This window comes from Palaemon carinicauda, chromosome 35 (assembly GCF_036898095.1).
Source record: "Palaemon carinicauda isolate YSFRI2023 chromosome 35, ASM3689809v2, whole genome shotgun sequence".
In the NCBI taxonomy this organism is placed as follows: Eukaryota; Metazoa; Arthropoda; class Malacostraca; order Decapoda; family Palaemonidae; genus Palaemon; species Palaemon carinicauda.
Genome location: NC_090759.1, coordinates 44,226,576 through 44,243,299, shown reverse-complemented (window position 1 = coordinate 44,243,299; position 16,724 = coordinate 44,226,576). Strand labels below are relative to the sequence as shown.

The following is a 16,724-nucleotide window of genomic DNA, read 5'->3' as shown; positions in this document are numbered from 1 at the left end:
CTTTGGAGAGGATTTAAGGGATACTCGCTCCAGGAGTTAGAATTCTGGGTACCTTCGGTAAATTCTCTGGGATATATCACTGTAGTCACATATAACTTAGGAAGATACCAACGAAGTCACATATAACTTAGGAAGATACCAACGAAGGAACTTCCATCAGGACGACACGGCTCTTTCACCGAAAAATAGATTTTTCACTACGCTCAAAATCAGTTATATATATATATATATATATATATATATATATATATGTATATATATATATATATATATTGTATAATATATATATATATATATAGATGGATAGATATTTATATACATACATTATATATATATATATATATATATAGATGGATAGATAATATTTATATACATATATATAGATATAATTATAAATATATATATATAATATATAGATATAATTATAAATATATATATATATATATATAATTATAAATATATATATATATATATATACTGTATATATATATATATATATATATAAATCACAGGGACACGTGATGCTCAGATGAAAAGGAACCACGAGGAAAATGAAAATAAGATATATAAGACTAGTTTTGTGTTACTTTTATCCATGGATTGCTTTATTGAACAAGGTTTCTTTACATTTTATATGGTACAGGAAATTTGCGAATATACATAAGAGATTTGTAGAACAATACGCTTCTAAACCAGCTACATTCTCAGGTGTTTCTGGAGGTGTTCAACCGCCATTAGCCAGTTGCCAGGGAGAGTCATTTAAGATGATAGGTGAATTTGTTTAGGCTTCCAATACAATTTCTTTACATAAAAGAGGGTTATCCTTATCCCTATGAATAAATAAGCAAAATCATATGTATATATACACACATATATATGTATATATATATATATATATATATATGTATATATACGTATATATGTATGTATGTATATATATATATATATATATATATATATATATTCACACATATATACATACACACAAATATACATAGATACACGTATACCTACATGTATGCTAATATATATATATATATATATATATATATATATATATATATATATATATATATATATAGATAGATAGATAGATAGATAATATAGACTTACACATACTGTACATGTTTACACACATAACATGCATATACAGTTATGCATATACAGCCCTATCAACATGAACATTTAATTAAACATATCAATACTTTAATCTAACGTATCAATATACAGTGGCAAAGCAACAATGTAAAATTCATATAATAATTGTACCTACAAGTGAATGCTAGCTTAGGTCTAAATATTAATTTCACAGTGACATTTATTATCTGTGGTACATTCAGTTCTACATTAAGTGGTTAAAGTTTTATCTATATGGCTTACAAATTTTGAATTTCTTCAAAAGAATTCCTATAATGCTTTAGTTTTATGTATTTATTACAGTTGTCCCTGTTATTATTACGGAAAAAGATTTTTTGCTGCTCTTAGTGCAACATGTAATACAATTTCAGGGTACCTAAGTTTCTTACCTATTGTCCTAACCTCATTTACTTCAGCATTAATATACTGTACTTTGCGCTGCACACTTGCAATACTCTAAAAAAAAAAAAAAAAAAAAAACAGAAATATAGATTTCTTAACTTTGTTACTTTTATTTGAGTAGTAAGGGACTTATGCGGACATATTAGTTGTCTTTCTTTATACACCAAAAAATTAAGTCGACTGATACACCTGTGTATACGACAGTCCAGATATTTATTGTCAGTACCAATTTATTAAATTTAAAAAAAAAAAATTCTAAAAGGTTATTTCTTGGTCACACACATATATTGTCAATATAATGAAACCACTTTACATTATTAAGTATGATGTTATTCAAGATTCTACTTTCAAAAAATTCCTTATATAAATTGCTAAGCACTGGGTATTGGGGGTTTCCATGGCCATACCAAAAGTTTGAGCATAAAATTTCCCACTGAATTCAAATTTGCAATCTTTTAAACAGAGTATAATTAGTTCTAAAAAACTTATTTTTGGGTGAGATAGCCATGTCATCCTAATGGAAAGTTCCTATAAGTAGCTTCCAAGGGATATATTAACTACAGTGATATTCCCAGAGAATTTACCTTTAGGTCACTAGAATTCTAACTCCTGGCACAAATATCCTTAAAATTCTCTTAAGGATATCACATAAATCACGGGACGTATATCTTGATACGACACATAGCAATCTTCACCCCGAATTGCGTTTTCACATCAAGGGGGAAGAGTGGCAAATTAGCAGGAGAGCCGTTATCAAGGTTACCCTTCCTCCCATACTACTATTGAGTATCTAGATGGCGCTGTATCCAAGATGGCGCTTATTCCTAGTAGCACTGAGCATGGTGCTAGATATAGTAGTTTTGGGAGGGATCCTGCCAAGGCCTTTTCTATAGAAAAGGAGGGCGGGTCCATCAGGACGACATGGCTATCTCACCCAAAAATTGATTTTTCGCATCGCTAAAAATACGTTTTTTGGGCTCAAGCCATGTCGTCCTGATAGAAGTTTACCAGAGAATTACTAGAAAGCACTGTATCTGTGGATTTTCATAGGTGCCTTAACCTTGGGACAATTTTCTATGGTCCTCTGGACCATTGAAACAAATGACGTTACCATTATCCGTCATTACCACTAATCATAGACAATGTTAGTGCTTCCTGCCCCCTGCAGGGAAGAGTCATACTAGACAGTAGAAAGGGGGCCTCAAAGTTAGCATATATTGTATGAACAAACATAAGTATCCACTAGCTATACAAACGGTCTCAGGGTTTGTATATATTGTCTAAACAATATACGTGTCAACTACTGTATATCCAATGTTTGTAGGCATACAATGATATGAGGTTTACTTAAATAAACAAGTAATAGAACTCTGGCATATGTTTTGTGCAAATTGCAGGGCGAAATAGGACGCAATTACATTCTAATAGACATTTATTTCCAATAAATGACTAAATTATATAAAGAGTGTGACGAATGTAACGTGTTAACGGAATTACACGTGCATCGTATACTGAAAATATTTTTCTCCCTGAAAGGGAAGAAATGATTAGTGCCACTCTAAAACTGAAAATTTTGATAATTTTTTTCCAAATATAAATTCTGTAAATGTTGTATACTGTACTATGAACACTACCATGTACATACAGCACAAGTTTTATCTGTATAATTCCACACCTGAGATTTTGAACAGTCTTAGTGTCACCATGGTGACACTCACTTACAAGGTATCGCACTGGAAGTGTCGATACCTTTTCACCCTAATTGATAGTCCCAATCAATTAACTGTTCAACGCAGTACTAGACGACAGGTTTTAATACACTTCCTGCCGCCACCACATAATGCTTCAGTTCATGGACTTGCTTAGCGTAGTGTTTGTAGAACACTCTGGATGATTCCCATCCAGTATATGAGCGAAGATGCTCAAAATCAACATACTGAAATAAGTTCAGTGATGAAGCAATTTTCCTCGGGTCACGACCTGCGGGTGTGCTGTCACGATCCGCTCTGCGAATGAAGTAGGTGAGCTTCGCCCTCAGCTGTTTTAGGGATAAGTTTCATCCTGAGGTTTCTCCTTTGAAGAGCTGTCCTCCCCTGAAGTCTGAAGTTCTACAGAGACAGACCTTTAGACACTCTACTAGACATAGAGAGACATCTTCCTTCAGAGGGCAGATTCTTCAGGGACCCCCATCTCTTAGTGGGTAGCTCGTTCTTGGCGAAAAAAAGCTGGATCAGGAATGAGATTTAGTTCTCCCACTTCTGTGAACTGAATGGGGCCCTCATTTCTTGATAGGGGTACTATTTCACTAACTCTAGCCCCTGAGGCTATAGCAAACAGGAAAATAACCTACTGGGTTAGATCCTTGAGAGAACAATCTTCATTGTTCACAGATGACGCAAAATGTAGGACCTTGTCCAAACACCAAGAAATGGGCTTCGAAAGAGCTGCAAGCCTTAGTCTAGCGCATGCCTTCGGGATCTTGTTAAAAGATTTCGTTCGTCAGGTCAACTTGAGAGGCGTATAGAAGAGGTCTAGTCAGAGCTGACTTGCACGTAGTTATCGTGTTGGCTGCCAGACCTTGTTCATGAAAGTGGATAAAAAAGGACAGACAGAAGTCTATTGAAATTTCTTTCGGTCCTTTTGCTTTAACAAAAGCAACCCACTTTTTCCAAGACGATTCATATTGTCTTCTAGTTGACTTAGACTTGTATTCTTCCAAGAAGTATATACTGCCTTTTTGAGATCCCAAATCTTTTCTTAACCACTAGGGCAAGAAAATCATAATATGAAGGTTTTGGGTTCTCTGTGATGAAGCAAAGACATTAGACTTCTGATCCCGTTGAGATAGTGCTGGGTTCGGTACAAGGACCAGCCTCAGCCTCAGCTCCATCACTAGAGGGAACCAGCTGCTCTTGACCACTTGGGGGCCATTAGAGCTGCCGTTCCCTAGCTGGATCTCAGCTTGTTGAAGACCTTCAGCAGGAGATTGGATGGAAGGAACAGGAAATTCCGGGTCCATCCGTTCCAAACTAGGGACATGGCGTCTGTAGTCTCCTCTAGAGGGTCCTCGTATGGGGCTCAATATCGAGGTAGTTTCAAGATGCCGCTCGTCGGGAAGAGGTCGATCTGTAGTTCCGGAACTTGTTCCAAAATGGAGTCTGCATCTGGGGACCATTCTGACTCTATCGGCTTGAGCCTGAATAGAGCATCCGCTGTCACATTGTGGAACCTTTGTAAGTCAACTGCTGATAGGTGCCATCTCTAGACAAAGGATAGCTAATATCACATAGTTGATATGGGACGATCTCGAGCCTTGTCGGTTCAGACATCTCACTATCACTTCGCTGTCCAAGATCAGTGTGATGTGGACTGATCTGCGAAGGGAGAGTTTTTCCAACGTTAAAAGGACTGTCATGGCTTCTAAAATGTTGATGAGAAAGGCCTTGAACAGAGACGACCAAATCCCTTGGACTTTCCTTTGATGGGAGTGAACTCCCCATTCTTCCGTCGAGACATCCATATGGATTGACATCGACGGCAGAGGTGGTTGCAAGGGGTAGGTCCTCAGTAGGCTCATGGCCTTCGACCATGAGTTGAAAAGTGACCGTCGTAAGGTCGGTGATGGGAGTGAACTCTCCATTCTTCCGTCGAGACATCCATATGGATTGACATCGACGGTAGAGGTGGTTGCAAGGGCTAGGTCCTCATTAGGCTCTTGGCCTTCGACCATGAGTTGAAAAGTGACCGTAGTAAGGTCGGTATCGGTCGTTTTAGATCTCTTCGAGCGTTTGATGCATATCTTCTCCAGACTCCTGACGCATCTTTCAGCTGTGCTCTTAGCACTGGGTCTGTTATTGCTGCGAACTGGAGAGAGCCCAGTACTCTTTCCTGTTGGCGTCTTGAAATCCTGTCGGATTACAGTAGTCTCTTGACAGACCCTGCGATCTCCCTCCTCTTCCCTGAAGGAATGGAGAGACAATGTGACATCAGGTTCCAGTGACTTTCCAGCCATTGAAACCCTTGAGCTGGAGAGTCGAGACTTCTTGAAGTCGATCATGCATCCCGGATGTTCCAGGAACTGGATCTATTCTTTGGATACTTGCAGACAAGCCAGTCGTCCAGGTACGCTGCTACCTGAACACCTTCTAGGAGTAGTTGTTGCACAACTGCGTCTGCAAGTTTCATGAAGATACTTGAGACTATGTTTAGTCCGAAGGATATGGCTCCTAGCACATACTATATCTTCTGTAACTTGAATCCTAGGTAGGAGGAGAGGGGGGCGACTGACTAGAAGGTGCCAATAGGCATCTGTCAGGTCTATCGAGACTGTGAACGCCCCTTTTTGCAACAGGGTCCTTATGTGTTGAAGAATTCACATTCTGAACTTGCTGTTTTTTATGAACTTGTTGAGTGGCGACAAGTCCAGAATGACGCTGAGTTTTCTCGAGTCCTACATGGGAACACAAAACAGCCTTCCCTGGAATTTGATGGACTTTGCTTTCCTTATAACCTATATTCTCAAGAGCTATACGGTATATTCTTTTAATGCGGGGACGGAGTGTTGGAAGAATAGAGGAAATGATGGTGGAGACTTGTTCCGTTTCCATCCTAGTCCAATCTTGATTAGGCCGTGGGCCCAGAGATCGAAGGTCCAATGATCCTGATGTTGTTAGAGCCTGCCTTCTACCAGAAGCGTCTCCTTGCTTCGTTTGATCGGAGGGTTTACCTCCTCGACCGCATCCTCCCCTACCTCTTGAGGGATGTCTAGAGGAGGCCCATCTAGATCCCTTACCTTCCAACTGAAAGGTAGTGGTCTTCCTCTCAAACCCGGGGTTGAATGGTGGTGACTGGGCAACCAGCTGTTGAGGTACCACATGGAAGGTGGTCTGTGTTTGAGCCACCACTTAGGGCACCGCGGTCATAGCAACTGTGGGATAATGTTGAGCAGGCCGAGGGTGAAGTCTAAAGACTTCCTTTTTGAAGACATGCCCCATTTCTGGAGAAGGTTCCTATTCTCCATGATGGCTTTCTCGACTACCTCTTTGACTACTTCGTTCGGGAAGAGGTCTTTACCCCAGGTGTTAGAAGATATCAGCTTCCTGGGTTCATGTTTCACTGTTGCAGCAGCGAACACGAACTCTCTACAGGCTCTCCTAGCCTTCATGAAAGCATACAGGTCCTTTACAAGGGTGGCCATATGCATTTTGGCCAGGACCGTGAGCATGTCTATGAAGTTTTGTAAGGATAAAGAGGCCGCAATATCTCCTTCATCTCTTGCTCCTTGCACAAGAGAAACTTAGAAAGTTTAGGGAGATTCTCGCTAAACTGTTGTCCAGCGATGTCAGCGTCCAGTTTCCCTACTGAGAAGGTTAGGTGGACTTCCTTCCATTCCTTCTCCTGCATGGCAAGGCTAGTGACAGAGGCCTGCACTCCTCAAGTGCGGGGCATGGTTTGCCTGCCTCCACTGCCTTGGCAACAGATTTAAATGCCTTCCACGTAAAGGGGAATGCTATTGAAGCCGGAGCAAGAAAGGTAGGGTGCTTCTGGCTCAAGGTGGACACTTTCGACACCGAATAACCCGCTTTCTCAGGCTACTTGATAAGAGAGCCTGTGCCTTATTGTGGTCGAAAACCATGACTTCCTCCGGTTCTGTCTCCTCTATTGACATTGGTTCATGCTTCAGTCAAATGAAGCAACCAGGGAAAGCATTAAAAGCTTGGCCAAAACTGGAGGTCGTCTAAGGGAACACCTCCCATCTTCTCAGAGATGTAGAGTTTGCCATTCAAAATCGGCATAAGCTCCGCATACCTCCAGGGATTGGTTTTGTAGCAGGTTGGGAGGTCTAGGTCTGTGGGTCGCTTGAATGACCCTCGGGAGGCGATAAGTGAAGTTTGACTGAGCTCTCTCTTGAATTTCGCTTCCCTTGCTTCGCCTCATTTGCAATGTTCTTCATTAAATCAGTAAGATGGGTCAGCGCCTGGCTCGTGTTGTCCAATGGAGGGGTGGAAAGGTGAAGACGTCGAGGGTAACGGCTCCAGGGCCGGCACAGATGGAAGGAATTCCGACACGACATCGTCACCTTCTCCCAGAGATGCCTCCCTGCCATCCACTGCCATCCGTCTGGATGGCAATCTGGACGCAGGGAGGTGCGAGTCGTGCTTGGGGCACAACCATTTCACTACCCGCTTTCGGAAACAGTAAGCTACGCATCCTATCATTAGGTAGGTATGGTCCCGGAGTTCTTCTGCTCTTACCCACTTGCGTAGCTTTTTACGTGCCGCATCCCTAGACTCTGTCACTAAGGTCCGGCAGATATTGCAGACAGGGGGTCCCAATATTGCAGGGGTTCGGTAATAATGGAGCAGGGAGCATGAGACCTGCATGCTGTATGACCGTAAAAGTACTTAGTCCTAAGATTGCAGAAGACCGCATTGTATGTCATCTGGGGTTCCTCCTGTAATTAAAGGAAAACAAAATGAGTTACGATTGTTTATCTCACATGATAAACAGATGTGCAATTATTCATGTTTTAATCATTATAACTTAGGATAGTAAGCTAGAAAGAAATAGGAAGACATATTTGTGTATCCCTCCCAGCCAATTGCTGTAACCTCCCCCCAATACTAAAGATTAAGAGTTTCCTTTATCAGGGCAACTCGAAAGAGAAGGGATCTAACCCTGCCACTAACCCTTTTAATTATTCAATATTTTGGGGTAAATATTAACTGATTTTCAACCAGAGTACTGAAGGAATTCTATTCTTTCAATATAGGTTTGGTCTCAGCAAAAGCCTGTACAAGGGTGCACAAGATATGTTATAAATTAACTACTGTATAATTATATACTGTAGTTCAGCCAGTGTGTTGCCAGCATGGCTAGCACCTGGCGGCGCAGCCCGGCTGGCTTGTTGCCGACTGGACTAGAAATTAGAAAAGACACATACAGTACTTGTGTATCCCACCCAGCCAATTGCTGTGACCTTCTCTTCCAATATTAAAACTATAGAGTTTCCTGATCAGGAAAGCTCAAGGATAAGGGCTCTAACCTATAGGGATAGAAAGTGTACTATCACTGACGCTTCTAAAATATCAACTATTGTAGGGTAAATTGTAAACCGATTTCTAATCAGAGTATTGAAGGAATTCTATTCTTTCAATATAGGATTGGTCTAAAGATATGTTGGAAAATAATTACTGTATAATATAAACCATAGTTTTCTATCTGCAGTATATACTCAACTGCAAATATACTGGCTACTGTATAATCAAATACTGAAGTTCAGCCGGCATATTGCCAGCAGAGCTAGTCCCTGGCAGCACAGTCCGAGCGGCACAGTCGGCATGCTGTTGGAACCGGCCCGGCCGCCAGGCGGCACTAGTTGATAGAGAGAGAGAGAGAAAGCATGGAGTGAAGGACTGCATATTACAATGTATATTTACACTAAAATAAGGATGTAAGTATATAAACTTACTGCCTTCCTCCAGAAAGAAGGCTCAAATGGAAGGGGAGAATGCTTCATTCATGCTTCTATCCAGCCACAAAGACCGTTGCTGGCATTGCCAGCTACAGGACTGTGGATGGCAGTCCAAGGGAGAACTGAAGAACCTTCACCGGCAAAGGGGTCTCCCATCGGCAGGCGCCATAGCCGGCACAACCTTCCCGCATCCTATGTCAGTAAGGGAAAGACTGAGTGGCTAAACAGCTGCTTATGTAGGAGCTGGGCCGGCCCCGCAACCCAATGGTAAGCGATGAGATTGCAGGACGATGGCCACAAGGAATGCGATGTCTAAGTCATCACGAAAGGAGAGAGGGAGCAGGGAAAAGGGTCCTGTAAAAAGTGTGGAAGAAGGTGGCAAGGTTCCTGCCGCTCCCATACAAGGAAGAAACTCCGTTTCGATATCGGCACCATCCTAGGCGGCAGAAGAATATTTATTCTTCAACTTGTGTCTGCCGAAATGGTGTTAAGAGGCGTACTGCCGCCTCTCAACACTGGAGAAACTTCATTTCAGTGTCGGCGCTGTCCTAGGGGGCAGAAGAATTTCTATTCTTCAGCCTAGGGTCTACCAATACAGGACTAGTCTTCTAGACTGCAGGGGAGAAAGTGGCGGCATCATACTACCACTTCAGGTGCGGCCTAGAGAGGCTTAGCCTCCTATGCCGGCGGCTAAGCCGGCAGGGGAGTGACTACTCACCCTGTAGCTCTGCCGTCGGCAGAAAGACTGAATACTCTGAGATTCTATCGAAAACCAAAGCCGGGCTCTTGCCGGCAAAGGTGGGAGACAGAATAACCCTAGCCTAGTCAAGCTGGAGTGAACTACTCATGGCAAGACCAGAAAGGGTTGCCGCCTATGGCGGTACTCAGAGGGAAGAGGGGATTACCCTTAAATCTCCACAGGAGACAAGAATAGAGTTATATAATTCTATCTCCTAATTAAATCAATAAAACGATACTCAAGGGTAAACGGGGATAATGTCTGAAAGTATACTACATCACCTAGGCTAGATAGCCTAGGCAAGACGAGATCTCGGTTACCTAAATCGACGAAACTCTAACGTATACGATTAACAAAAGGAAGAGGAAATTATGCATAAAATAAATATCCTAACTAGTACAATTGTGCCTAAATAGCTTTCATAATCTATTAATGCTATTACAACCGGGAATCGTTCTGCTAACTAAATAACACATGCATAGGGAACGATAGCACCCATGGCGCCTCCGGTGACAGGCCTAGATCCTAACATAATAAATTACTCCAATTTCACTGTGGAGCCGGAGCTAAAAATTATCCACTGTAAAGAATCAATACTCAACTTTCAAGAGGCGAAAGAAGCTGGAGATTGCATAATAATCCTCACAAAATTGATCAAAAAGGTTAGATCAACAGGGAACACCCCCGTGCGAAATCGCCACAAAAATAGGAATGAGCGCCATCTTGGATACAGCACTTTCTAGATACTCAATAGTAGTATGGGAGGAAGGGAGACCTAAAGGTAAATTCTCTGGGAATATCACTGTAGTTCATATATCCCTTGGAAGCTACTTATAGGAACCTTCCATCAGGATGACATGGCTTGAGCCCAAAAAGGTACTGTTAGGAAATGGGAAATACAGTCACCTATTATCTAAGATTTCAGATAATAATTCCAACACATCATCAATAGGTACTCACTGTAGTGAATAGTGAAATTACATAAAAATGACGAGCCTATAATTACTGTTAATCTGTATATTATTCAAGATTTTAATCACGTCCAAATTATATTTTACATTTAAATCTGATGGTGCCAACTAAAGGGTTGAGGATATTCACAAGGTTGTACCACACATGTATATCACACTCATACACTGTAACATTATTTATGTTTTTCTTTTTTATTATTGTTATTGCTCTCCCCTCACATTGATAACTTGTTCAAGCCTGTATGTCCTTGCATCACTGCATTTGAATTTTTGTGCTGTTCTTCCTTTGAATGGGTCATATATAAACTCATGCTCTGTCAAAATAGTGAATTGCATTCGACTCTTCTCCAGTCCTAACTTTACGGCTTGCTTACACATTGGTGACAAGAGGAGTGACTGCTCCCTCCAGCCTGGCCCTCACTCTTTGCCTTACTGTTTCAAGATGCCACTAACCTAACCTGCCACTTCAGCAAATGCCACCTCAATGAAACTACTGCCCTTCGCAAGCGGAGAAACGTTCCCCTGGTTCCAGCATGCAGAAAACCAGTTTCGCATCAAGGGTGTCACTCGCTCAAGCATCAAAGCTGATCACATTCTCACGCCGATTCCCAGAGACACTTTCCTGGAAATCTCCAGTTGCCTGTGAGAGCAAGGAGACATGACAATAACGTACAATACCCTCAAACTCATACCTCCTGGAGCAGTACTCGCCATCATGGGCCACCCACATAGCGAAACTTTTTCAGCTCTCTCAGCACCCATTGGGGAACCAAAAGGCTTTGCTCGCCCTTAGGGAAATGGGCAGTATCGATCACCTGCAACCTGTCGCAGGCGACTCTACTTTTTGTCCTTTGGGTACGGCACTTACCCGAACCTGTACGTGCTGCCATCTACGATGTAGATATTTAGCCCACGAAAGACCTGACGACCAAAGTCGATGTCTTTATGGACAGCCACTTTTTCACAGTCAAGTCCTCCACCAACACCTCCACTCCTGATGAAGTGAACACCTATTCAACATTGACCAAAGTTGAGAGGAATGCAATAGGACACAGAGGGCAACCTCGTGAGGTGCTGGAATGGCAACATAATCCCCCACCACCCACCTCTTGCTTACGCACCAGCCAACGACCTCTACAGCCGCTGCCTGATGCCCATCGGCCACAGTTATGCTACTAAAACTCCAGATTCAGAACTGCTGCGAAGAAATGTGGGAATGATTGTCAGTGACCAAAAACCCGTTAGAAGACCATTGCTTGAGGCGGTGGCCTCCCCTGTTACTAATCTATTCTTTTTACATGACGCATGTATGAGCGTGTGATTTTAGGTAGACATGGGTGCTTGCTATTCTCTTCTACTAAGGACACTTCAGGACATGATGTAGACTGTCTAAGTCTGCCGACATCTGCCTGCTGGCTGCCAATGGAAATGTGATACCCACCGACAGTTATGAAACCCTCACATATCATTTGGATGTGGCAAATATGATTTGAAGTTTCTCCTGCCAAATCTCGGTGCAGACTTCCCCTCACGTTTCCAACTCCTGGTTGATGTCACTCACCGTCAGTAAGTCAACTGGGTTTCATACTCTCAACATTTCCCCAACCAGGCCCCAACCTCGGTCTCCCTCCACATCAACGCACCCACGGATGCCTACGTACACCTCCTCGCATCGTACTACGAAGTTTTCAGTCCAGAACATCGTCAAAATACCAAGGTTCCCGATAAACATGGTATTTATCAACATATCAAGAAGACGGGGCCCACAGTGTTCGCCAGATTCAGAAGTTTGGCAGCCGCTAGAGAGGAATTCACCAAAATGAAAGAAATGGGCCTTTGCCAAAAGCCGCACATAACCGTCACCCTTACGCAAAGTAATGAAGAAAGATGGCTCTCTGCGTCCGTGTGGGGATTACAGGCGCCTGAACATGCAGACAGAAACGGATCACTGGCCCCCTCCCAAACATCTCCGACAATACCTGCTACTTGCACAAAGGGAAGGTTTTCTCCAAGCTCGACCTCCTGAAAGAGTATTATCAGGTGGTCATGAACCATTAAGACATTCCAAAGACCAAACCCCTCTCTGGTACATACACCTTAAATTACTCCTGTTTTGGTTTTTGTAATGACGGGGCCACTTTTCGTCTTATGGACGGCATCTTAGGTGACCTCCCTTTCTGTGTTCTGTGTATGTTACATGGACGACATACTTGTGTTTCATGCTAAAGAGGAAAACCTCCATCTCCTACGCAATATGCTCGAACACCTATAACAGAACAGCCTTGTAATCCGGTACAACAAGTGTAGCTTTGGTGCCAACGAAGTATCATTCTTAGGGAACGGAATCACTCCTGAAAGAGTCCACCCCCTCCCTGGGAAGGTAGCAGCCATTAAGAACTTCCTAAGCCCTCGACCGCCAAAGAACTGCAAGAACTCTTAGGCATGAAAATGAACTATTATCACCGTTTGCTGCCATCCATCGCCTACAATCTTGACCCCCTCTACTCCTCTCTCAAGGGCAAGCTAAAAGACCTGAAGTAGGGTACCCTTCAAGAAGTTGCCTTCTGCGACGCGAAAAATGCTACCCTATCAACCACTGCTGCTCTCACTTTTCCTGTGATACATAGACCTTTTTTTCTCTCCATCGATGCCAGTGACGTTGCTATTGGGCAGTACTCAAACAAGTGGTCAATGCCTCGCCCCGCCCGTTGGTCTTCTTCAGTAGAGTCTGTCAGGCAGATTCTGGTTACTCTACATTCGACCGCAAATTGCTGGCAGTGCACTAGGCAGTCAATCGTTTTCACCACTTCTTGGAAGGTACACCCTTTCTCATTTGCACAGACCACAACCCTTCGTTGCACTCCTTTATTAAACAGTCAAACGCCTGGTCTGCCCATCAACGTCGACATCTCTCCGCCATGGCTGAATACAATTGCACCCTTCAACACATCCCTGGGAAAGTGAGTCCCATTGCTGATGACCTGCTGTCAAGATACACATTGGGCGCCATTCACCTGAATTGGATTACAACGCCTTGGCAGAAGCCCAACGTAAAGATCCATAGTACCAAGCATGTAGGGCATCCTGCACATCCCTCTGTTGGGAGGACGTCCCTCTCGATGACTCCAACGCCAACCTCCTCTGTAACGTATTTGTAGACAAAGACCGTGGATACCTTCTCCCGTGCACCAACAGGCATTTGATTTCCTTCATGACCTTTTACATTATTCTCGCTGTTCTACTGCACTGCTACTGAAGACAAAGCTCATTTGGCATGGTATTACTAAGGATGTTAAGGATTGGGTATGCGCCTGTACTTCCTGCCAGACCTTAAAAATACATCAACACATGATTCAGGAATGGGCACCTTTCCTCAATCTCAGGCGAATTTTACCACATTCATGTCGATGTTGCAGGTCCCCTACCAATATCACAAGGACATCATTACCTGTTTGCAGTCATATACCGCTCCACTCATTAGCGTGAAGCCATTCCCATAGAAACTGCAACATCCGCCTTACTCTCAGGGTGGAATATCTGGTATCACTGAGCATATTACCTTTGACAGGGGTACCACTTTCACCTCTCAATTGTGGTCATCATTAGTAAATCTCCTGGGAATCACCGTACATCAGACAACCGCATACATCTCTGCTGCCAAGAAAATGGTTGAACCTTTTTAATATGCTCTCAAATAAGCTTTGATGTGTTCTGCAAGAACTCCAACTGGTTTACTCAGGTTTCCTGGGTCCTCCTGGGACACCCTGGATGTCTCAGCAGGTGAAATGGTGTATGACAACCCATTGGTCGTCAATGCTAAATTTTTTCTGTCGATAACCTCTTCCGACAATCTGCAGCTCCTGCGTCATGTTGTGGGAAAATTTACTTCATGCCGCCAGACTTACTAGCTCCAGCGAACAAAAAAATACAAACTAATTTGCACAAGGCATCGCACATTTTCCTGCACAACGACGTGAGCAAGCCACCTCTAACATCCCCTTAAATGGGACCTTTCCTCTTGACCTATCAAATATCAAAGGCTTTCTTACTAAACGTTCATGACAAAGAAAACTGGGTCTCCATTGATCACCTAAAACCTACGTATCTAATGCAAGATGATCCCCCTAAAGTGGCCATCTCTAGAGCAGGGCACCCTATTTCACATGTATATCTTTTTTAGGGGAAGAGCCGTACACCACACTTTAACAATATTTCTACTTTTTGTGTAAATAACTGTTATCGTTCTTCAATTCGCACTGATTTGTTTAAACCTATATGTTCTTTCATCATTGTGTTCAAATTTTCGTACTGCCCTCCCTTAAATGGGTTGTATATAAGCTCATGCTCCAACGAAATGCAGTTAGTTGCATTCGACTCGTCTCTCAGTCGACATTTAGCGCCGGCTCGCACCCACAAGGTACTTGGATTATTTATATGCTGCTGAACTTTTTGTATATAAATACTTTTATCCAAGATTACCAGTGGTGCTCCAGATTTACCAGCTTCATTCAGTTTTATACTGATATATTCCTTTACCTCGGCAATTACTTTCTTGAATCTTTTTGGGCAGGGTATGACTCTTTCTCCTATGGCTATGAATGTAAATCTATTGAGCATCCTATAACACACTCATTACCATTAATTAGAGCAAATCATCTTTTGAGTATAAACAATACTACTGATTCTGATCTATTACCTTCTTGATCTGTGAATATGAGTGATTGGTGGTATCATTTTGGCAGGACAGAAAAACAATGCAAACACCCCCCCCCCCCCCCCCCCCACGATCTTGACTAATTACCTTGTATTTCTACCTCCCTACCTAATGCCACAACAAGTATTCTTGCGTGTAAATTGTAGTATATTGCATAAGTATACTAGTTACGTACATTACTATTGGAAAGCCTTTATAGGGATTGTGACCAGGATATTGTCATCATATCAACAAACTACCTTCTGGAGTACTGTAAAGGAGTACATTTTGGTTATATAACCAAGTATCTCAATGTAGTATGTTGGTCAGGCCACCAGACACCTGTGGAGCTACTACCACTCGTTATTGGGTCCTTTGACTGACCAGATAGTACAACTTTGATCCCTCTCTATAGTTACAACTTATTTTTCCTTTGACTATGCATACAAAAAATAGTCTGGCTTATTTTTTTTTACTCATTCTCCTCTCTCATACACTTGAATAGTAGGTTGTGCCAAGGCACCAACCGTTGAGATACTACCGCTAGAGTGTTAATGGGGCCTTTGACTGGTCAGACAGTATTACATTGAATCCCTATCTCTGATTACTTCTCATGTTACCTGTGCCTACACACACACAATAGTTGAGCCCATTCTCTACACATTCTCCTCTGTCCTCATACACTTGACAACACTAACACTACCAAACAATTCTTCTTCACTCAAGAGGTTAACTACTGCACTACAACTGTTCAGTAGTTACTTTCCTCTTGGTAAGGGTAAGCAGCTCTTCTATGAGGCCACTCGAAAATCAAACGATTGTTCTCTAATCTTGGGTAGTACCATAGCCTTTGTACCATGGTCTTACATTCATTCTTACCCTGTCTGGAGGCATTGAAGGATATCCTGGACCAGTATGTCATAGATTTTACCTGTGTTGTCTACTGTATTGATTTATTCATGATTTACACGTATATCTTGTAGACCTTACAGTTGCGACCAAACCAAATATTATTTCGTGCTCAGAAACTTTGGTTTCTCAAATGTGGCATGCACCTGAATTCCTTATAACTAATTTTAAGATACCAATATTTTTGAAAAGGGGTGCCACTGCTAGGGCAAAGGGGAATGGTGGTGTATATTAGGACTGAAAACCCTACTTCTCATAAGTGGATGTCATGAGCTTCCGGTAATAAAAGTTTTGTGCTGGTATAACAACTTCTACATGTGTTCAATCTACAGGAATCCATGGATGATTCTATCTTCGATTTTCTTCTTACCATTATCGATAAGATACAAGATACAAAAG

The 16,724-nt window shown here is 42.3% G+C and overlaps 1 protein-coding gene across 3 annotated transcripts in view; it reads right to left on the bottom strand.

Annotated features, from left to right (window-relative positions):
• Positions 1 to 16,724, bottom strand: part of LOC137627714 (myb-like protein X) — a 196,615-nt gene that overhangs the window by 132,693 nt on the left and 47,198 nt on the right. The window lies entirely within an intron of this gene.